The 24,458-nt window shown below is 42.6% G+C and overlaps 1 long non-coding RNA gene across 1 annotated transcript in view; it reads left to right on the forward strand.

The window, feature by feature from the left end:
• Positions 1-24,458, forward strand: part of LOC109146386 — a 50,879-nt gene that overhangs the window by 3,010 nt on the left and 23,411 nt on the right. Inside the window, exon 2 of the long non-coding RNA XR_005601892.1 lies at positions 7,878-8,025. This is a non-coding gene — a long non-coding RNA (uncharacterized LOC109146386). The remainder of the gene's footprint in view (positions 1-7,877; positions 8,026-24,458) is intronic.

The following is a 24,458-nucleotide window of genomic DNA, read 5'->3' on the forward strand; positions in this document are numbered from 1 at the left end:
GCAGCTGGATTTGAAACTTTACCTGTGTGGATTCCTAACACTGACTGGTTTTAAAACAGATAAAAAACCAGGCCCAGACAGTGATAGGATAAGCATTGTCATCAACTACTCTTCCCGAACAGTTCCCCTTGTCAATACTCATAATTAATTTGATTGAAACAGTCCAGTGATAATCTATCAATTCAAGCTTCAATGATAAAATTATTAACAACAGGAATATTGCTCTGTGTTTTTACACTATACACGTCAGCAGTTGCTTATCTAGCAGGCAAGGACTATGTCAGAAAATAGGGTCTGGGGTGAGCTGTATGAAAAATGTGCAGAGACTGTCCTCAATTTTATGCCATGTTGTGAACTTGGCCAAGTGAGCTTAGCTTTGTGCAACAAATTATTTCCAGTGATACATTTCAAGATGTTATAAATTTGCCAGTGAAATAAGTTGGTTCAGCAGGGTGTAGATGTATCTGAGCCAAATCCAAACAAATGGCTTGGCTGGGGCCTTGTTTTGCTATTTCAAAATGTAACATAACCAGCAGGAACCATGAAGAGGAAGGGGATCACAATTGCCTTAATGTTACAGTCCATAATAGTGATGTATTTAATTCCTGTTAGAGTAACCTGACCTTAACTTAGTTTTTCTTTCCTACCTACATTTGTACCTTCTTATTCTAAAACCTGAACTACCTCATGTACAATTTAATGTCACCCAGATACAAAAACCTAACATATTCTCCTGCTAATTCTTTTCTGATTTTTCACTCTTGTGAATTCAAAAGGCACTGCCTTGATGTGGTCTAGTCAGCCTCGGTCTTTAGCACCTTTGCTTCTAGACTACCTTCCAGCTGTCCTGCTGTGTTGTCAACATGACCAGAAGTAAGACTTTTGTTCTGATGGCAAGAGGCTTATATAAAAATATCTTCCAGTACAGAGCCTGAATGAGACTTAGATAACAGAGCTGGCAGGGTAGTGATTCTTAGATGTGATGGGCACACTTAATAGCTAGGGTTTGTTACCATATATGTCTAAAATACATGTTTAGGTGTTGAAAGTGTAGTTGGAACAAGGAAAAGTGACGGGAAAGACAGACCACAGAACAAGACATTATCTAAAAGTTTTCTTTAATTGAGACTTTTTTTTATTAGTTGTTTTTCCTAATATTTCAGAATGAAGATGTTTTCCTTTCTGTATGTAAAAATATGATCTGAGGAAAACAAGATCTCTCTCTACTTTCCTTCACACTTTACAGCTGTTATTTTGTTCATTTTCTGTTACAGTCTCAGACATCTACATAGAGTTAAATTATCTGTAATCTGAATAATAATTCATGTAGGTTTGCTACCATATCATGTACAGTGTTTTATGTCAGTGACTCACAAACTTATTTTTACCAAGAATTCCTCTGGTATGTAACTTGACTTCCCAGAGCCTTCTTCACCTCTGTTCTCTCTTCTCATCCCACTGGTGCTGCCTAGCTCTTCTTATGTGCCTCCAGATCCCTTCCCTTTCCACTGGATCCTGATATCACCCTTCCTTCCATTCCTCCCCTAATGGGCCTTCCCTCCTACCCTTATGTTTATTTATCATTCTCTTCCCAGCCAGCTTGGAATATATTTTCCTCTTGGAATTCCAGTGCTTTTCCCTTAAGAAAGAGATGAGGGCATGGTAACAGTAAAGGGTTTTTCTTGCTTCTGGCCTTCTGTTTTTCCTGCAGAGCCACATATTCTCCCTTTTCCATCCTAGCAAAACTAGATTTCCTGCTTTCTGAAACTGAGATTGATGTTTCAGTGGATAGATGCTGTCACAGCAGTGTCTCAGTGTCCAGCGTTTTCTCCTGGAGATCAGGAAGTATTTTATATCACCTTTGAATGCACCCCTGTCTCTTTGTCTGTAAGCATTTGAAATTTGACAGTTGAATATATAAAACGTTTCAGCATCAGACTGCTGTGGGTTGTTGCTGATCCTGTCATCCTTTGGTCCCAGCATGGTCCCTTTGGAAGTATTACAATATCAATCAGAGGGAAAAAATATTTATCCATTTGAATCTAATGGTGGTGTAAATTCTATGGTCCTAATCCTAAAATGTTCAGTTTGCCCTTTTTCAGACAAAATTTACACTGAAGTTAATGGCTCAAGATTTTTTTGTTACTATTATAATGCCACTGAAAAAGATAAAACACTTGTCAGAAGCATTTCTTTTTAGATAGCAATGCACTTCTTTCTTAGATGAGGAGAATCAACTGGAAAACAAATATAATTGAGAAGATCTTTAGGCATTACAGGCATTACACAATGAACAGAGATGCTTTTCTGTAAGGGTTTGATATGACAAGTTAGAAATCATTTTCATTTCTTTTAAATTAGCTTCTGACGTTCCCAGAGGTTTTGTCTTGGGTTTAAAAAGCACAAAGCAGAATACTGTCCCCAGAAGAAGATGCTGTCCTATGTAATTTCTTCCTTCTTTGCTTGCAATCAATCATTCTTTCATTGATGCTCATCTTAGGTGCTGCTCCTTGGCTGCAGGACACTTGTTGCTATATGATACCCATGATCATCCAATTTGCTAGGTTCAGTCATCTGTAGATAGGGTCTGGAACATGGTATTTTGATTTGATTTGATGTGAAGAAGTGTGTTCTTCCTTTCCTCCATTGTTAAATGCTTTCCAAGAAGTATTTGTGCTTCGTTTCTGGCTCTGCCAGCACACAGCACTGTGGAAGGGATGGAGTTGCACAGCAGTACCTCATGGAGCTCCCTTGAATTGCTCCTCCTGGACACAGACGAATTAGAAAGATGCACAAAGCTCTTATTTGGGGAACACCCAGCAATATTTTTTGTGTGTGTTTTATCCACCATTTAGACATTCACAGTCACTGACTTTTTTGGATTCAGACCTGGAATAACAGACATATCATTCAAACTGGGAGCCCAACTGTATTTTCAAGAGCTGATGTCAATCATTTGAAGTTGATTCTTTTAGTAAGAAGTTTGCTGATCTTGAGACTTTTTTGTTCTATAAAAACGATTGCTTCTATTCTGACCAAAACAAGAGAGAATTGGCACAAGGTTAATTATGTAAAGCAAGGATATTAACCTGGCAACAGAGAAATGCCAGATTGGCAGAAATGATGAGTTAGAGCTATTGCTTGAGAATATCTCCTACCCCATGGAATCTCTTGCTATTAAACATGTTTTGTTCTATAGACTTGTTGACAACAGAGTAAAGATTAAGGAAAGTGACTCTAATCCACCGGTTTGGGCATCCATCTGGTATATTGGAAAACCAACTGTGTTCTTCAGCCCCACAGGCATAAAGGTTTCTGTTAGAATGGCAGGAGTGAATTATGGATGACTACAGCACACTACAGAAAATTACATTAGCATATGTAACACAGAGAGGGTTAAGTATAATTACACTAGCTGTACACAGCAAAGTGTGGATGAGTCAAAAAACAGTGAGACAAATGCTATTCCTGCTGAATAGCCTTTGTGTGCTTGGAGAAAGAGATTTCAGTCTTCCTTTGGTTTGTATAATGTGAATATTTGCCTGGCATACTTTTTTGCCAGAGACCAGTATGTAGCACAGATGTAGGGTTAATGATCAATTCACATAAGACACAGCTAGGATTCAACAGTTCAGATTTTATATGCCCTGAAATGCTTACAGACTGAATAAAAACTCTTTGCTTCCTTCATATAGTAATATATTAGGTTCTCAGTGGTTGCAGGTTGGAATAGTAGAGATGATCAACGAGTTTGCCACAACTCTATGTTTGTCAGGGAACTAGGGAGAGGAAAATAAACACATGAGAACAGGGAATTTTTGGAACCATAGTAGAAAAGTATCTTAGTGCAGTTCTCAGTCTAGAGTATGTATAGCTGCTACCCTGCCAGCAGAGAGAGTTTCATTTGAAATTCAAATAACTCTTTTTGAGACTTTTATTTAGGACATATTTAAGGCCTTTAAAAAAAATCTTCAGCTTTTGGTTTAAGCTTCAGATAAGATGACTGCAAGCACTTCTGAGTATATAATGTACCTCCATTACCTGTTTCTTGGTGTAACAGGAATATTCACCAACACTTTCTTTGGAAAGGGAAAGCCATTTTGTCAGCAGCAATACAACTTTTGACTGCTAAGTACATCAAAATGAGAGACTTAGGGGTTATGGCAATTAGCAAATGCTGCTGCTGATATAATCCCATAAAACTTGATGCACTTTTACTTTTCTAAAATTTCTATTTATCAGCATATTGAAGGAAGCTGATGTCTGTACATAGCTACAGAAACGCTCTAGAGTCTGAGTGAATTTATTAAACTTACAGTCTTTCCTGTCTCCATTGTCTTAGACTCTGTTTTTCTCAGCAAAAAATAGATTTGGTCTTATCAGCGCTTAACCTTGTGTTTTGTTACTTGTTAGCTAGCCTTGTGTTTTGTAGTTTAATACCTCTTAGATTGCATAACTACCTGATTCTAATTCACCCTGTGAATATTTGCCAGAATGCTTCTATTGTTTCTACATCCCGCTTATACAAGAATGTTCCCTGGTTTCTTTGTGCTGGAAGAAGGTTATTCATGAGCTTAAAGGTGATAGAAATCTTCCTTTTCATCTTTCCTTCTCTCCTCACCTCACAGCCACTGTGATATATTAGTGGAGTGGTTCTGTGAATATCAAGTGTAGAAGTTGTGGGATTCAGCCCTAGTGCTTCCTTCTCAGAGTAATCCAGCTGTACATAGTAATCTTGCTGAAATTAATTGCTTACTGGAGCGAGAGCTGTGTGCAGTGTAGGGCTCTAGGTTCTGTCACAGCTCTACAGTTACTATTCATTCTATAAATTAATCTGCGATATTCTTTTAACAATGGAAACTAAATGCATCATGCTAAAATCAAATCGATGCCATCCAGATCAGTCACCAGGGGCTTCTTGATCTCTTTCTATCAAGGCTTTTGTTATTGAGACATTCCCTACAAGCTGTCAAATGGTCCTACTCAATAACAATCAATAAAGTAAGCATCCCTTAAAAATATCCCCAGGGAATCTTTTTAAATTGAACAGGGAGCAATATATCTTTTAGTGTCAATAATGCTGAAAATGTTAATTTGGTTGATTCTACTATGTGCCTTCTCGAGTGATATTCCAAATGCTGTTCTGGGAAGATGACTGCTACTTGAATTCACTCTGTTGCTTTCTGCCTGCTGCACCAGTCTCAAATCTGTAGCAAGGGCTATCTGAGATAGGCTGTATAACAAAAGAGTGTTCTGGTGATCTGATTGCTTTCTCAGCCTTTTAAATCTAACTACTGATAGTGATGCTCTTAAATTAAAATCAGATGGCAAGGATGAATGTGCTGCTAAGATGTTCTCAGATGGCTAACTAATAGAGTCCCTACACGAAGCAGAAATGTGTCCATCTGCTGAGCACAGCATGAGTCTGATTTACTATACTATGCAAAGCTGGTTTAACACTAGTATCAATAATGTAATTTTCTTTATTATATAAAGTGGGTAGAAAAGAATTTTATGATGCAAATTTAGTCTATTAAGGGCATTTCTGTGAATAAATTACACTAGATGTTCTTTTAATTCTTGTTAGCACAGATTTTTTTTCACAGATGTCATTTTTGGGCATTAGACAATTTTTTTTTTTCTCCTGCTGTTGTGAAAGAAGAACTGCAAGTACTGACATTAAACATTTTGGGAAATTTGTTCTGCTCTTTTTATAATAAGGGAAAGCAGTCCTGCCAAAATTCAAACCTTCCAGTGACTTAAATATTTGTTTTACTGTATTATTTTTTAGGTGCTTGATATCAACCTAAATAAACTAATTAAGGGGCTATTTCTGAAGTCCCAATTGCATAGTTTTGCCCTATAATCCTGCTTTTATTTGTTAATTTTTTTTTTTTAATTATATCTGTGGTGGAAACAAACTGACAGTTTTACATGTGACTACTAAAATAAGTTTTCAATATAAATTTGGGTATGAGATTACAAATGCTAATTACTTCTGATTACTAGATGCTCATTTTTGGGTTTGGTTGGGCACCAGAGCAGCCTAGAAATGGTGCATTTTTTTTACAATGAGGGTGATGAAACACTGGCACAGGTTGTCCAGGTCCAGAGGAATTGTGGATGCTCCATCCCTGGAAGTGCTCAAGGTGAGGTTGAATGGGGCTTAGAGCAACCTGGTCTAGTGGAAGGTGTCCCTGCCATGGCAGGGGGTTAGAATGAGAGGAGCATGAGGAGTTTTGACGTCCCATCCAACCCAAGCTAGTCTATGATTCTGTGTCCCAGCCTGGCCTCAGCCCATCCCCATCCCCATCCCCACAGAGGTGCCTGATGCCCAAGGCTGGGGCTGCCCCAGTGCCCTGCTGTTGGCTGGGATGGTAGGACTGGGCTGGCTGCCAAGGATCCCCATCAGGCACCCCGGCCATAGTCATGCATAAGGTGGTTACTTAAACCCCTCTCCTCGCAAGCAAAACACTCGAGCGAGGAAACACCATTTGCAGGAGTGTGGGTGAGCATGGTGCTGACCCAGCCCTCCCATGGCTGGGTGAGCACTGTCATGGTTGGCACTGGCACCTGTGGTCATGCACGTGGTGATGGACACGCTGCTCTGGGAGCCACTGGAAAGCACCTAGTGGGCTCAGACATAGGAAACTGTGTAGATGTCCTGGTTTAACTCCAGCTGGCAACAAAGTACGACAGAGCTCTCACTCACTTCTCCCCCCAACCCCGTTGGGAGGAGCAGAATTAGCAAAAAAACCAGTGAAACCGATTCACTTTAATAACTGAAACAAAGTAAAATTAAATGTATAATAATAGTAAAAATAGTGATTAAAAGAGGGATGGGGGAGAGAGAGATAAAATTGAAGAAAAACAAGTGATGCACAATAGCATTACTCACCACCTGCTTATCAATGCCAAATCCCTCCCCAAACCACAATCAGCCCCACTCCTGAGTAACTCCCCAGTTTATATAGTGGGCATGGTGTGAAATATCCCCTTGGCCAGCTGGGGTCAGCTGTCCTGGCTATGCTCTTTCCTGGCTGCTTGTGAAGAGATGACACTCTGAGAAGTGCTTGACTTACATTAGGCCCTACTCAGCAACGATCAAAACATCAGTGTGTTATTAGCATTAGACTCATACTGAATCCAAAACACAGCCCTCTACAGCTACTAGGAAGAAAATTAAGTCTATCCCGGCCGAAACCAGCACAATATATAAAGCGAAAACACCGAAAGCACCTTGGTGAGTTTACTGCTGTTTGACAGTGGGTGGGCCGCCGTGAGCGGCGAGCCGGCAGGGGGCGCCATCAGCCCGCGCTCCGCGGTGAGAAAGGCCTCATGCTGAGGCGGCAGGAGCGGTGCGCCGTCCCTGGGGCACCGTGAGGGGGCTGTTCCTGTGGGGCACCGTCCCTGGGACACTGTGAGGGGGCTGTTCCTGTGGGGCACGGTCCTGCCTGGGACACCGTGGAGGGGCTGTTCCTGTGGGGCACGCTCCTGCCTGGGTTACCGTGAGGGCGGCGTTCCTGTGGGGCACGGTCCCTGGGACACCGTGGTGGGGGGCGTTCCTATGGGACACGTCCAGCTCGGGCTGCCACTGCCACGGAGTCTTTCAGCTTGGAAAGTCCTCTGAAAGCATCCAGTCCAGCCGTTAGCCCGGTAAATACCTCCAGGGCTGGTGACTCTGCTGGTTCTCTGGGAAGCCTGTGCCAGTGCTTCACAACAGTTTCTGAGAAATTTTTTGCTAATTAAATACCCTTTGCAGGGTAAAACTAAACACTTCTTTTTGGTTTAAAATATTTTAAAGGCCTGAGTCGGCTCAAGGATGATGAGTAATTCTAATTCTAATAGAAGCCCTCTAATCTTGTCACATTTCTCAGATGAGAAGGGAGATGGTTATACCTGAGGAGTGAACACTGACCGTCATTTATGGAGCAGGTGCTGTTTCCAGGAGAGCGGTGAGCAGTGCTGCCGGTGGCCTCGGTTATTTATACTTGCACCAGGGAATGCCAGCGCCTTGACTGTGAGGTGAGATTGCCTTGTGCTTAGTGTGATAAAATAAACAGCCCTTCTGAGAGGGACTTGAGGGTGCTGGTGGATGAGAGGCTGGACATGACCACCCATCTGCCCTTGCAGCCCCAAAAGCCAGCCATGACCTGGGCTGCGTCCAAGGCAATGTGGGCAGCAGGGTGAGGGAGAGGATTCTCCTCATCTGCCCAGCTCATGTGACACCCATCTGGAGTGCTGCATCCAGCTCTGGGATGTCGGTCACAAGGCTTGAAACTTCAAGCTTCTTTTGTTTAAGTAAATATAAAAATAAGTAAAACATATGAAGGCTTCCTTTTCAAATACTTTATGGCCAGGAATGCAGGCCTACATCATTAGTTCCAGCTATCTGCTGTCACTGCAGGTTTTTCATCATCTCTTTTCCAAGGTTGTAGTGACTGCTGCATGCTGGCAGAAATCTTTACAGGTGTGGCAAAGGCAGAAAGAGGGAAAAAATTCTAGAGCACTATCCTTGGCAAGAAAATTCCATTATAGCAAAGGAGAGGTTTAGGTTTCTGCTCCAGTTTTTTCCCGTGTTACCTATAAATGAAATCAGCTTTAGTTGGGATTGCTTTTCATTACTGGCATTGTAGTGCAATGCTCTGTGTTTTGCTCAAAGGGTATTTACAGAGTTATTCATCAATAATAAAATATCAGCAAAACATTGTAGGAAAGAATTTCTTAATTTTCTGGTAGCATGATGCTACAGAAGACTTCCTGAATTGCCAGAGATCTGCCGGGATGAACCACGCTTCTCATAGAGATATGATGGAACTCCATTTATTCTATTGTCAGACCCATAGTTATACTCTAATTCCTCAAGCACGCATAAGCAAGCTCCATACTATTGGGTTACAGCTACTGTTCACGCGGCCTTTAATAGCAAGTGATTGGTTACAGATTAATATGCAGGTGCCTAACTAACATAAGTCTTTCTCTTTCTTTCTATGGTCAGCATCCCTCTCCGCAACATCCTGTCGGCTTGCCACATCAGTATTGCTCTTCTCTTTTTTCCCTAGTCAAGGACAGTTCACTAATATAGCTTGGATTGTGCATGTATACATGTCCCTGTTCACTCAGCCATTTCTCTACATTCCTGTTTGTCTCCTTGCCATGAAATCACCAGTCTAAGATCATCATCAATTTCTGTTACCCCAACCTTCAGCCTTTCATCTGAGACAGAAAAACTTTCATGTGCACTTTCACCAAGTGATTTTCTGCAAATCAATTTATGTATGCCTCCTAATACGGACCATGGCAAAGAACCACGGTTAGTTGTCCTGCCATTGTATAAGCTTGATTGATACACATTAGGGGGAATAAAATAATAAAGGACAAAAACTTTTAGTTGAGGGAACAGTATGTGTGCATGGACTCTTGTCTGTACTTGATTATTTTTTAGCCCTCCATTTTAATCCTATGTGACCCTTTCCCAGATGTCAAATTATATTTACCCTTGTAACACACATAGTTTTCTCTTGGTTTTGGTTCTGTAGGATAGTTCTCTCAAAGTTTTGTTGGTTCATTTTTGAGAAATCCTGCTGTGTATTTCAAAGAAGTATGTCCAGTCTTCCTCAGGCTGTTTCATCAGCAGCCTGAAATATTGTAGCAGCAAAGATTACAGACTCTCATCAGGGAAAGCAAGCACAGGCAAGCACTTAATTGTCAGAAAGGGCATAAACATCATCAAATTCCAATACTGTGACAGCTCATTGATTTAAAATACACTATTGACAGCCATTTTTGTTTTTTTCCCCCCCCCACTTGCTGTCAGGAGTATTCTTCAACAACATTTATTTAGAAGTATAAATTCCCATACTGTGGAGATTTTTCCCCTCAAGTAACTTAGTGCTTTGAGTGATCCTCGTGAGTTTGCAAAAATCGTATCTTAAATTTCCATCTTCCAAATTAATGTTGCTAATGACTCTATAACTATACCAGAATGCTGGTATTAGTTTGTCACAGTGTATGTGTTATAAATGTATGTGTAGGTTGGATGAGTGCAATACTTTTAGACAAGGTATTGGATACTGTCTGGAAACAAAATGAGATTTCATAGAACCGGGTTGGTTTCTGTGAGCCAATGTATTTCTGTCTTTGTCTCAAGTAGATCCTTAGAGATCTGATAGATCCTTAAATGTTGTGCTTTAGGGTATTGGTTTTTTCTTTTAGAATAATAAGTTCTTGGAGACTTGGCACAAATGGAGATGCCCAAGTCTCTGAAATGAGTTACAGACTTTAGAGGCAGAGGACCATTAATATAATTAGGCTCCTATTGTGCAAAGCACTGTGCAAAAATTAAAAGAATGGAAAATCTGTGCTCAAATAAATAATCATTTCCAAAACTGAGCAGATTGCTGAATGTTAGAAAATGTCTGGGTAATTTCAAAAAATGTTCAGTTGATAGAAAATCCTTTTGACACATGAAGGCACTGAAGGTATTTCTGGATGCAAGAAAAAAGCAAAACTGAAAGGCAAATCCCCAAAAGGCAGCTCCATGTTGGGGCTGAGGAAGCTGCAAATTGCACCTTTTATAACCCAGGAGAGTAAGGGAAGGAAACATGGGTTTGGGTGCACTGTTTCCCTTGCAGCCCCCTTAGCTGGCAGAAGAGGAATGCGGCTTTTGTGCTAAGATTTTGGCAGACTACCTAGAACAGGTCTGTAGAAAGAAACTAAAATTTTCTTTCTGTTTCCCAGCTAGCAAGAGGTGTAAACACATGTATTGCCACCTTCTCTCTTTTTTGGTAATCCCTTCTGGTGGAAATAACTCTTTAAAATATTTGCCTAAAAATATTTCTTAATATAAACATTTCCACCATAAGCAGTTGTATTTTCTAGTTTGGTTTTGGTGTTCTTTGAGCAGTCTGCTACAAACTGCACACAGCTATGGAAGACATCTTTCTCAAATTGGAAGGTTGAAAAAAACTGCCCTTTACCAACTTCAAGATGGAATAATTTTGGATTCAGACATAAAAATAGAGTCTGTAGGTGGTATACATAGTCTCTTTATTTGCTTGAGTAACAGTAGAAAAAAAAAGTAGTTGCCATTTGATATAATTCTGTTCCTTAAAAGATAAAAAGCTTAATTCACACTGGATATGTGCATGAGAATTGAGGAATTATGGTGTTGAGTCACTTACATTTTTAGAACAGTTGAGCTTGTCAGTGCCTACCTCACTTTTAAAATGGGAATTTAGGTTCCTAAGTAATCAATGTGCTTATTAAAATTTTGTTATAAATGGCTTTTTCAAGCACTCTGGCTTTGGAGTGTGAGCATCTCTACGTTACATCCATACTTCTGAAAATCCTAGAAAGGGTAAAGATATCATGTAAGTAGACCAGCTGCCTATCTTTTCCTCCAGGAAATTCCAGTGAATTGTTTTTGATTAGATTAGATTTGATTTTGTCTTTGAAAAAATTTGCTGCATAATTGCTAAACATTTCTCAAAAGCGTTTTGTACAAACAAACCTCTGCTTTTTTTCCAAGGTATTTTCTAATGTAGATTTATGGTGGTCTTGAAATCTAATCAAGAAATATTCTGGAAAAATATGTACTTCTAAAAAAGTGTGCCATATTACTAAGACACAAGCTTTTCAGTCTTCTCAAAGTCAGAAAAAGGGGACAGTAAGTAATCTTTTTAGATGTGAGATCAGTTAGTCACTACCATTCCTCATTACATTGAACTGGGAAGCATACTTGTTTCTGACAACCTGCAGTTAGAGCGTACAATTTGCTTCTTGACTCAGGGAGTGGTGATTTACATGCCAAAAAAAAAAGACTGTTTTTCTTATGCTTTGTTATGTAGAATAACCTGGCCCTTGCCCTTCTTCAGGCAACACAGGACTGAGGCATTGAGGGTAGTTTCTCAAGGGAATGTCTGTTGATGCAGTACTAACCTACGTAATTCGTAACTTTGCATACCCAGAGGGCTAGATGAGTTCACGACGAAGAGAAAAGACTATGAATTCTGTCACCCAGTCCTTGCATCTTATATTTACCTAAAAATGGGTTTGTAATTCAGCATGCAGAAATGACAAAACCTCTAGGAGAGGGGGAAAGGCTACCAGAGGGGGCAGCCCTGAGGTTAGTGCCTTTGAGGAGCTCCCCATCTCTCATGGCCCTCCCCAGCTTCTTGCTACTTTTAAGAAACAAATGTTAATTTCCTCAAGGACTTAAATTAATTTTTGAATTCCAAGGATCCATCTCAACCTAAGAGCAAATGATTTTTAATTTTTCTATGAAAAGAAGAAGTTCACAAGGGAAGATTGAGAACAACTTGTCTTGTGGTTTCTGGTAGGATACTGTCCTGCTGAAAGGTTTGATAAGTCCAAGTTTTATAATATAGTTAAGCTTTTGATCTGGATTTTCCAGTTCCTAAATAAATATTCTGCTGACTTTATGAAGATTTCCGATCCTCTCTTTCATTGGGTTGAAATAGGCTCAGAGTATATAGTTAGCTGCTATCTGTGAGAAACAAAGGGGAGTGTCAGTGTTACGTGTAACAGGAGTTTTAAAGCAGGAAGTGTCCACAGACTTGTACTAGAATATGGAGACAGGAATATAGAAAGGAATTCCAACCTCAGTGTGGTCAGAAAAGCCTTTATCCAACTTTCCTTGATGAAGTCTAAATGAAACCTTATAGATACCACATATATTTCAGGTTGGGGTTTGAAGTGATAGAAGTGGAAACAAAACATCAAGACAAAAAGGCTCTTTCAGACAGGAGGAGAATAGCAAATGCTGTCATTTTCAGAAGTGTCTTGCTAACTGCTACTTGAAGCCTTGCTATTGCTAAAATAACTGAAGCCTGATATTTTGTTTAGTCAGGGAAATGTCATAGCTAAGTAATTTCTTCCTTCTTACTGTGATTGTTTTTACTCCCTGGTATTTCATATTGTTAATTTGGTGTTATTTAAGTCTGAACTACATCTGAGTTACCCCAGTTAAGGATTTGGGTTAGAAACTTCAATTTAATTTGCACATCTGCAATTTGCACATCTTGCACATTTGCACATCTTAATCCATTAAGTAAAACTTAATTTCCATATCATTAACATAAGGGGGGGAAACCCTACTCCATGCCTGAGAACATTTCTTCATTCCATATATACTTAGTACCAGATTTAAGTGCTTGTGAGTTCCCAATTTTTTGTAGATAAAATGGAAAATATGAATCAGATTGGTATCCTACCCTCATATTTTTGGGATCTGAGATCCAGAATAAAATTCAAGTGCTGACCTTTAAATAATGCCCTGTCTAATTTTGCATTAAATTCGTTGAAGAGAAAGGACTATCCTTTGGATATTGCTGGATATTGCTGCAGTGGATATATTTTCTGTGCTCTGTGGTGATTCCTGTGAAATACTATGAACAGTGAGAGATTACTCTGTACAGTTTATGATGGTAGCCTTGCTGATAGAAGCAGATATTCTATTACATTAATGTTCCATTTAAGTAGCAGATTGCCAGACACAAACTTTATATAATCTCATTCCCCATATGTGCAATATATGTCTCTGAGTATGGCTTTGTAGATTCATTTAGCACCTAATGCACTTTTAATGAAAGATGGTTTTTAGCATCTCTTTGTAAAACTTGTGATGCAGTGATTTTTCATAGTGCTTCATAGAAGAGGCATTTATAATTTTCAACAGAGTTATACAAGTCTGATATTCGGTTTACTGGAGGGAGGGGGAGAAGTAGGAAAAAGGAAAGTGAATTAGGTCAGAAACCTCACATATAATCCAATACAGCCTCATTACATTTCATCCTGCTCTTTCTGCTGAAAAGTATGAGTTAAACTGATGGGCTGTTTCTGCTGGACAGCTCAGATGCAGAACTAGTAAAATATCCATCCACCTATGTATCTCACCAAAACCTATTTGACAAAATATGTAATCAAGACCATTGATTATTCACAATTCCAGAAGAATGGAATTAAGTATGGGAAGAAATTAGTTCTCGCACACAATAACTAATGTTGAACAGGATCCAGAAACCATTTGTGTATCTGCTTTCCTGTGTCAGGCCAACCAATATGAAGACCTACTGCTTGCATTGCAAATCCATGCTTCATTTCTGGTTTAGGAGATGTAATGGGGGTGGTGGTCATGGCGAAATTTATCTGAGCAGAGCAATCAAGAAGAATGGAGGCAGTTATGAGGGGTTTGCATCTGACTTTAGAAATCTAAACTGAAGTAGACAGACAGCTGTAAAAGAGAAGACTAATGCCTTGGTCTTCAAATACAGACAGTAGTTACAGTGGTGTAGCATATTAGACCAGACCGTGAGCCAAAATAAATTTAACTGGAAAAAATGGTGTTAATAGTTCTCTAGCACTCTTTTAAAAAACTTGTCAAAGCTGGGGATCTAATTAATGCATTAGATCACATTTGTTGATAGCAGATGGAAAGCGGACTGTTTCTCAACTGGTTTAACTCATGTTAGTGAACTAAGTATAAAGCAGTACAGGAGTGAAATATTGTTTAGGAGTATATGAGTTGAAAAGGTTCAGTATTATCTAATTACCAGAAAGAAAATTGGAAAACCTGACGAATATTAATGGGATAGAATATTTAAATGATTATTTATCATTATATTTAAGGATATATTAATCCTGAGCTTAAGCCAGTATTTTCTTATTGATCCTGCTATTCTGAATTTTTAGTCAGAATCGCTTGTACCTCTTCTATCCTGTTCTGTGTCAGGTAACTCATATTGACTACCACCAAGAATAGGACATAAAATTACATGAACTTTTGGGTTGGTTCAGTAAATAATATATTTTTCCTCTCTGGCAGCAAATGTTTCCAGAGTGTACAAAGCGAAATGGCAAAAAAGACAAGTGGGAAAAAAATTCAGCCAAAAATCTGTAGCAGTTCTTCATTTTCAGAGATAAATTTCTCATGGAAAATTTTACTGTCTGTTTCTGTAGACCATGAGACAGCAGGTAGATATTATTAAGATGAAATATTTAATAGCCTTTTCCTCGATTAAGATACTTCATAACCATCTACAGTAGGGGACAGCACCTAATGAGTATTGTTCCCAGTGGAATTTTGAACCAAGAATTTACTTAATGTATTCACTAGTGAACCCACACTTCAGATCCTTGCTTTCGTGGACGACACTTATTTAATAAGAAACCTAAAAAATTGTACTGCTCATGACATTTTTATTATGTAATTTCCTGTCTTGGTTTGAAAGACAGCTGTCTGCTTGGAATGGCAGATGCGACCCCCCTTCCCTCCGAGTTATTATAATTTTGAAATCAAGGGGCTTTTAGGCAAAGATGTGGAAAATAGGAATAACAGTTCTTTACTATTATATATCTGTATGTGTATAACCAGTCAAACAAACAACAATAACTATGGCAGTAACAGCAAACAATCACAAACCCAGTCTCAGCCTTCTCGGCTGTCGGGCCCTTTCCCCTCGGGTGCAGTTCCGCTCGCAGCCGGCAGGGGCGCTGGCGGCTCCCGGTGAGCAGGGCAGGTGCGATGGTTCCCCCGCACCTGCAGGGGGCGCCTTGGAGCGAGCTCGGGGAGTACATGGCACTGGTGGCCTGGGATCCTGGGAAGGGATGGAACAAAAGCTTCACAAACCCCTGGGCAGCTGATCCTGGTGTCTGGCCGGACTCTCGGGAACAGCAGGCTGGAACGGCAGGCTGGAGCAGCAGGGACGAGCACAAATCCTGGGTGGCAGACGCGATGTATCCAAACGGGGAACTCCCCGGAGGTCTGGGCAGTTAGGGCAAACAGGGCTACAACGAAGCAAAGGCTCGAAGCAACGGTGGGGCAGGGCGGCCACTGCCCAGCTCCCAGCGGGGCAGGGAAGGCGGCTTTGGGATCCCGGGGCCTCTCCAGCAGAAGGAAAAGCAGCCGAAGAAAGCAGCCTCCCTCTCTGTCCAAATGCCAGAGACCGACTGCCCACACACCTAGGTGAAACAAAAGAGTAGCCAGATGTGCCCCACTCCGTAGCCGCCTCCTTTGTTTTTCTTAAGTACCTAGCCATTTGTCCCCCCAACAACATGTATGGGGGAAATTCCTTTAACAGAAAAAAAGCCAGGAGAGCTCCTAAAACCCCAACATTATCCACCCCAAATTTTTCCCATACTAACATGTTACATGAAACTTAACCCCTTTAACCGTATAAATACATGCATCACCTGAATTATATACATATATACATGCTGATACTGATACAAGTACAGAGCCATGGGTAGTTCACCCTAAAACAAGGTCCCCTTGAGGTAAGCATCGGGTCTCTCCATCCTTTTGCATCACCCACCAGGTGCAACCTGGTCCCTGAGCAAAAACAACCCCACGGATGGGTCTGTCTTTGCTTGAGGCAGAATTAACCCAAACAGTTTTTCCAAGCATACCTCTCATGTGCACCACTGGAACCTTATTCCCGTCTGTTGTTTGTAGGGGTTCGGATTGGGGAGGGCCTGCTCAGCTGGTGGAGCCTCAGGTGTTAACTAACCAGGTGGCTCTTGCTAAATGCACCTCTGAGTTTTTGAAAGTCCCCCCTCAGTGCCTTCAAGGTGGTTTTAAGCAATCCATTACACCGCTCAACCTTCCCAGCTGCTGGTGCATGGTAAGGGATGTGGTATACCCACTCAATGCCATGTTCTCTAGCCCAGGTGTTTATAAGGCTATTCTTGAAATGAGTCCCATTGTCAGACTCGATCCTATCAGGGGTGCCATGCCTCCAAAGGACTTGCTTTTCAAGGCCCAGGATGGTGTTATGGGCAGTAGCATGAGGCACAGGGTAGGTCTCAGGCCATCCTGTGGTGGCTTCTACCATTGTGAGCACATAGCGCTTGCCTTGGTGGGTTTGAGGCAGTGTGATGTAATCAATCTGCCAGGCCTCCCCATACTTGTATTTGGACCACCGCCCACCATACCACAGGGGCTTCACCTGCTTGGCCTGCTTGATCGCAGTGCATGTCTCACAATCATGGATCACCTGGGAGATGCTGTCCATAGTTAGATCCACCCCTCAATCTCGTGCCCACCTATAGGTGGCATCTCTGCCCTGATGGCCTGAGGCATCATGGGCCCATCGAGCTAGGAACAACTCTCCTTTGTGTTGCCAATCCAAGTCTATCTGGGACACCTCTATTTTTGCAGCCTGATCTATCTGTTTGTTGTTATGATGTTCTTCATTAGTCTGGCTCTTGGGGACATGACCATCTACATGACGGACCTTCACGGATAGCTTCTTTACCTGAGTGGCAATGTCTTTCCACTCTTCAGCAGCCCAGATTGGTTTTCCTCTGCGCTGCCAGTTTGCCTTCTTCCACCTTTCCAGCCAACCCCACAGAGCATTGGCTACCATCCATGAATCGGTGTAGAGGTAGAGCTTTGGCCACTTCTCTCTTTCGGCTATGTCCAGAGCTAATTGAACAGCTTTGAGTTCAGCAAATTGGCTCGATCTACCTTCTCCTTCAGTAGCCTGTGCAACTTGTTGTGTGGGGCTCCATACAGCAGCTTTCCATTTCCAGCTAGTGCCTACAATTTGGCAGGAACCATCAGTGAAGAGGGCATATTGTCTTTCACTCTCTGGTAGCTCGTTATATGGTGGGGCTTCTTTGGCACGTGTCACCTGCTCCTCTTCTCAGAAGATAACCCAAAAGTCTCACCTTCCGGCCAGTTCGTGATTATTTCCAAGATCCCAGGGCGACTTGGGTTTCCAATTCGGGCATGCTGCGTGATGAGGGTGATCCATTTGCTCCAAGTAGTGTTGGTGGCATGATGCGTGGAAGGAACCTTTCCTTTGAACATCCACCCCAGCACCGGTAGTCAGGGTGCCAGGAGGAGTTGTGCCTCTGTGCCGATTACTTCTGAGGCAGCTTGGACTCCTTCATAAGCTGCCAAGATTTCTTTCTCTGTGGGAGTATAGTTGGCTTCAGACCCTCTGTAGCTTTGGCTCCAGAATCCCAGTGGTTGGCCCCGAGTCTCACCAGGCACCTTCTGCCAAAGGCTCCAGGACAGACCATTGTTCCCGGCTGCAGAGTAGAGCACGTTCTTCACCTCTGGTCCCATCCTGACTGGGCCAAGGGCTATGGCGTGAGCAATTTCCTGCTTGATGTGGGCAAAGGCTTGCTGCTGTTCTGGGCCCCAGTGGAAATCGTTCTTCTTGCAGGTAACCAGGTAGAGAGGACTCACGATCTGGCTGTACTCGGGAATGTGCATCCTCCAGAAACCTATGGCGCCTAGGAAAGCTTGTGTTTCCTTCTTGTTGGTCGGTGGAGACATTGCTCCCAGGACACTTTACTCCCAGGAACTGGATCTCTCGAGCAGGTCCCTTGACTTTGCTCTTCTTGATGGCAAAACTAGCTTCCAGTAGAATTTGGATTATTCTCTCTCCTTTCTCAAACACTTCGGTCGTGGTGTTCCCCCACACAATGATGTCATCAATGTACTGCAGATGTTCTGGGGCCTCACCCTTTTCCAGTGCAGCCTGGGTCAGTCCACAGTAGATGGTGGGACTGTGCTTCCACCCCTGGGGCAGTCGATTCCAGGTGTACTGCACACCCCTCCAGGTGAAGGCAAACTTTGCTGCCAGAGGAATGGAGAAAAATGCATTGGCAATGTCAATAGTGGCATACCACTTCGCTGCTTTGGACTCCAGCTTGTACTGCAGCTCCAACATGTCCAGCACAGCAGCGCTCAATGGTGGAGTCACTTCATTCAAGGCACGATAGTCCACAGTCAATCTCCATTCCCTGTCAGACTTGTGCACAGGCGAGACGGGGCTGTTGAAGGGTGAGTGGGTCTTGCTGACCACCCCTTGGCTCTCCAGCTCACAGATCATCTTGTGGATGGGGATCACAGCATCTCGATTTGTCCGATACTGCCGGCGGTGCACTGTTGAGGTGGCAATTGGCACTCGTTGCTCTTCCACTTTCAGGAGCCCAACTGCAGAAGGATTTTCTGATTGTCCAGGCAGGGTGTTCAATTGCCTAATGCCCTCTGTCTCCACAGCAGCAATCCCAAATGCCCACCTGAGTCCTTTTGGGTCTTTGATAGCCATTCCGGAGGAAGTCTATGCCCAGAATACACAGGGCCTCTGGGCCAGTCACAATCGGATGCTTTTGCCACTCCTTCCCAGTCAGGCTCACCTCAGCTTCCAACAGGGTAAACTGCTGTGATCCCCCGGTCACCCCAGCGATGGATACAGGTTCTGCCCCCACATGTCCCGATGGCATTAAAGTACACTGTGCCCCAGTATCAACCAATGCATCATATTTCTGTGGCTCTGATGTGCCAGGCCATCGGATCCACACCGTCCAGAAAACCCGGTTCTCCCGTGCCTCTTCCTAGCTGGAGGCAGGGCCCCTCTAGCCCTGGTTATCATTCTTTCCCTGGGCGTACATGCTCGAGGTACCTTCAAGGGGATCCAACATATCATCCTCCCTTCTGTAATACCTGGCAGCTCGGTCACGGGAGGCTGAGGCTACTTTCACCTTAGCGGAACCCCCTCGGTTAGTGCCTCCCTCCTTGAGTTCACGCACCTGCGCTGCCAGGACAGAGGTGGGTTTCCCATCCCACCTTCTCATGTCTTCCCCATGCTCACACAGGAAAAACCACAGCTCAGCTCGTGGGGTGTACCCTCTCTCTCTAGCTGGGGGACGACGGGCTCTGACTTGGGGTCCTGTGACTTGCATTGGTGCCACACTGACCTTCCTCATCTCCTCCCTCATCTCCTCCCTCATTTCCTTCCTCATCTCCTTCATCTTCTCTTTGAGGTCCTGGACCACAGCAGAGAGATGAGCTTTCAGCGGACCATTGACCGTACTGTCATAATTCCTGAGCTCGTTGGTGACAGAGCCCACTGTTTCTAGGTTATTGTCAGCATCAATCGTTGCAATGAAGGTGGTGTATTGCGGTGGCCCTAGCTTTGCCAGGTTCCACATCATCTGTCCTGTGCACCTGACCTTATCGGGGTCATTATCATGCTGTCCATCCCTCCCAAAGAGTACCTCTAATACTGCCATCTCTCTTAGCTGCTGGATCCCTTCCTCGAGTGTCTTCCACTGCATTCTATGACGGTACTCCTGCATTCTTTCTTTGTGAATGAACCTTTCTCTCACACACGTTAAGAGCCGCTCCCAGAGAGAAAGGGGCCCTGGCTCCCTCACAAATATCTGGTCCACATCTGGTTCCTGGGTCAACGATCCCAGATACCTTGCCTCACCACTATCCAGTTGCACACCTGTGCCCATAAGGTCCCAAACCTGAAGCAGCCACGTTGTGTAAGGCTCACGCTCCCTTCACACAATGTCGTTTCGCATAGCACGGCGACTGTTGTACGACAGGGACTCAGTGATGATTTCCGGCTCTGGCTCTCCTGCTGGTTGTGAGGGCCTTGGTTCCCCATCATCATTAACTGGTCGTACTGATTTGGTCTTACACGTCCTCCTTTGCACAGGGGCGACTGCTGCTGGCTGTGGTTGTCCTTGTGGTTTAGCTGGAACCTGGATGGTTGTAACATCCGTGGGTTCCACTGCTGCACCATCGGACTCACCCTCTTTGGGACAGGGAGAGGGTTTTTCACTAGCTGAGGAGGTGTATTCCCTTAGCACTTGGCATATCCGCTGGCACACCTGGCGCATCTCCTTCACCAGTACCTCCACCCAGTTCGGGTTGTCCATTTCTGAGGTGGGCTGTTGGGCGGTATCAGGCTGTGGGGCAGGGTCTCTAGTGTCTGGGGCTGTGTCAGGCTCTGGGGCTGGATCAGGCTCTGGGGTAGGATCTCTAGTGTCTGGGACCGTGTCAGGATCTGGGGCAGGATCAGGCTCTGGGGTAGGATCTCTAGTCTCTGGGGCTGCTATCTGGGTGGTTATCCAAGACAATCTCAACGTATCCCTGAGTGCTAAATAGAGCAGGCCTACCAGTACCAGTTGGTTAGTACTCAGAGGGAATCTAAACCCTTTGAAAATTATTTCAGGGTGGGGGTTTTTTTGTTGGTTGGATTTTTTTGGTGAGCTTAAATATGCCATGAACTTATGCTTTTCCTTCTACATGTCAGAATCTGGATGCTGGCCCTTTGACTGCTGTTGGCTTTTGGAGAGTAGCTGTAACTGATTATCCTTCAGTAGCTTTCTTTTCCCTCTTCCAGAGTTCAGACTTACTCAACCTTGTCTAGATACCAAGCTAAAGTAACAGTGAATTCTTAACTTGAGTTTCATGGGCTTCATTTTCTAGATCCACTAATTAGGTAATCCTGTAATTAAATCTCAAAAGTAATTCCAGCTAATGAAGTGCCGTATGTACTGGAAAGACTGGGAAAAATGCAGCATATATGTCATTTTCCTTTAGAAGGAAGATAGTTTGACCCTACCATTTCCTTTATATGTCATAGCCTCTAATTGCAAAAAAATTATGTTCACCTTTCTTTCCTGTCTTACAGAATTGACACCCACATGCCCTGTTCTCTTTCCAGGTTTGGGTGTCCATGGTCACTGGGGTATATACATGGGGAGTTCTCTTCAGCCATCCTGTTGAATTTAGATTGTTGTGTAGCAATGAACTCAGGATTCACTAGGCCAGTAAGAGAATAGAGTAGAACATGGCTTCATGGGTAGGGCACTATGTGATAGATGGATAGCTTCAGTTCTGCTCCAAGGATTCATATTTTATTCAATGCTGTTTCATCATCTCCCCTTTCAGCTGTGTTTTAAAAGGAAAAGAATAGTCCCTGGTTAGCTATTTCAAAGATAGGTCACAGACCCCTTCTTTCAGGAACGGGCTAAAAGCTGTAACTATGCAACAGATAAAAGCATTTTCCTGCAAAATGTGAAGCACAGAGTAGGTCATGGTCACATTTCAAATGCATCCTTGTGCTTACTGTTTCCTAAAACAGCTGCTTCCAAAAAGCACCTCCTTGCCCTCCTTCTCCCACAATAGAAAATGAATTCTTGAAATACTTCTATCAGGAGCAAAGGGAGGTCTAAGGAAAGATTACTGACTCTACCTTTTTTTTCATCCTCTTTCTCCCTGGTAATCATGTGAAAAGTGCACACTTGTTACTGCGGGCTAAGCATGCTGGAAGAAGGCATGAGCAAGGCTCAAGGCTCCAGTGTGCCTTATCCTCCTGGCAGCTGCTGGGTGAGGATGTTTAGTCTCTCCTGTCCCTCTCCAGCCTGCCTGGCTCTGGCCTGGCTGTACCAGCACCTCTGGCAGATCTCTTCTTACCTGGCGGGGTAAGGTAGTAGTGAATCTTTACTGTGAGAAGAAGGCCATTTTCCAGTGGATGTCTTTATTACGAACGGGGAAACAAGGCCTAAGGTTAGTGATGGGATGCCACACAAATCCTCTTTAGAGCAAGTTTGGCAAGAGCTGAGCTCTCTTGATCACTTGACAACAGGAGTCCCAGATGAGTCCCCTTCCGCTGGAGCTTGGGTGATTAAGAATTTTTGTGCAGGATATAAATAATCTGGATGTTTATGCTAGAGGAGCGTCAGTGAAATGGAAGATGAGGCAAATAGCTAGAGCAATCCTCAGAAGGGAAGAGTGTGAATTTGTGAGAGAGTGAACACAGAAATGAAGAAGCTGGAGACAGGAAGAAGGTCAGAATTATCTTTAGACCAATAATAATGCTAGAGTCTAGCTTTAGTACCACCTATTAAGGTCTCTTTGGATGCCCTTTTAATCCTCCCTTGTGGAGCAGTGGTGCCTTGAGCAGGTATCTGGAGATCTTTCAGAGAGGTTGATGCTGGAAAGTGCAAGTTCAACTATGAAATGCCTGACTTGCAAGTGCTTACTCTCGTTGTTAGCTTTGGCTTTGATACCATGGAAGAGGAGAAAAAAGCAAAAGGTGAAAGAGAAAAAAGCAGCACAATTTAGCAGGAGACATTCTCATTGTTGGTGTCCTATCTAGTGCTGGTTGCTTGTTATTTTCTTCAGGTTTTTGTTTTCCCTAAAACTGCCCAGTGCTCATCCTCCAGCCTTACAAAACATGGTCATGGTTGTGGGTACAAAAATACAGCTAGCAAGAACTTCTCTTGCTTCTTTCCCATGCCATGAGATATTTTTCTCTCTCACGGAAGATATTAGCAGAGTTCTATAAACTATGAACACCTGCGACCTTGCAGAGCTTTGTTTATGGTACAGTAGAAAAATATTTTGACAATGGATGTTTTAGGATTTTAGCCAATCACCCCGAGGGGTGGCTGATCCTTTGACCAATTATACTATGAAGAAAAAGGTCTATAAAAGAGTTTGCAAAATAATTAAATAAATCAATCTTGCTGCACTATTCCTGCCTGTTGGATCTCTCTCGTCCTCCCTACCACTGCGGGATACCGTAATACATGGTATTTGTGATTTGTGATGGAAAGCAATCCTTTCCTACATTTTTTTCCAAGCCAGCCCTCCCAAAATTAGATATTCTTCCAGCTAGCAGAGAAGACAAGACTAATGTGTCATCTTCAACCTGGTAGCTGACCTTCATCTTATATGTAAGAAAGGGATATTCATTTAATTTACTTTTTTGGTGTGGTGGTGGGGGGGCTGTGGCTGCACTGCAAAGCAGTCTGAGCAATCTGAGAAAATTAGTTGAACGGTTCAGCTGACATGCATATGTAACTCCAGGCCATCAGGATATTCCAATGAAAACTGGGTGACTTGAAGTATGATAAATAAGAAGAGGTTTTTTCATTGAGCAAATTCTAACTTCACTGTGCTTTGATTTAGACTTTAAATAGTTACAGTAGGAAAAATTGCATGGTAACAGACAAAGGCAAACTGCAGATTTTTTCTAATTTACTTTGTATCCCAAAATTATCACATTAAACAATGCAACAGGATGTGATGACCCTGCAACATTTTTATGATACTACCAAAATATTTTCTCACAAATTAATGTCCTCTGACAGAAGCATAAATATATATATTCAAATTCAAACCTGATATAGATACAAGTGTAATGATAATGAAAGTAGCTGTCAGGGCTACATTGGTCTTGAAAGGTGGTAGAACTGTAGGAAGACATTTTGGTGATGACAAATGATCCCATCTGTCTTTCTGCATAGGGCTGGAGAACAATCTGAAGTGAGGTAATTTATCTAGTTGCATCATTAGAGAAGGATGTTGAAATATGTTGCATCTATTTGTGCAAGCTGTGCTCATTCTTCAGTGTCGTTTCCTTGTGAGCAAAACTTCCTTTTCCACTGTCCTTCCTCTTTCCCGACCTCCAATATAAGAGGAAGAGGATATAAGACACTAACTTCTTAGAATCAGTGCATGATAAAAACAACATACAATATATAGAAACTTACTAGTCTTAATATATTGATTTGTTAAGCTGTAAATAACATTTGAGTTTCTTGTATCCCAGTTTCCACACAGGCATCATGTCTTTCAACCTTTGCTTGATAAAGATTGTTTCATGGGTGTAAGCAAA

This window comes from Corvus cornix, chromosome 5 (assembly GCF_000738735.6).
Source record: "Corvus cornix cornix isolate S_Up_H32 chromosome 5, ASM73873v5, whole genome shotgun sequence".
Lineage (NCBI taxonomy): Eukaryota > Metazoa > Chordata > Aves > Passeriformes > Corvidae > Corvus > Corvus cornix.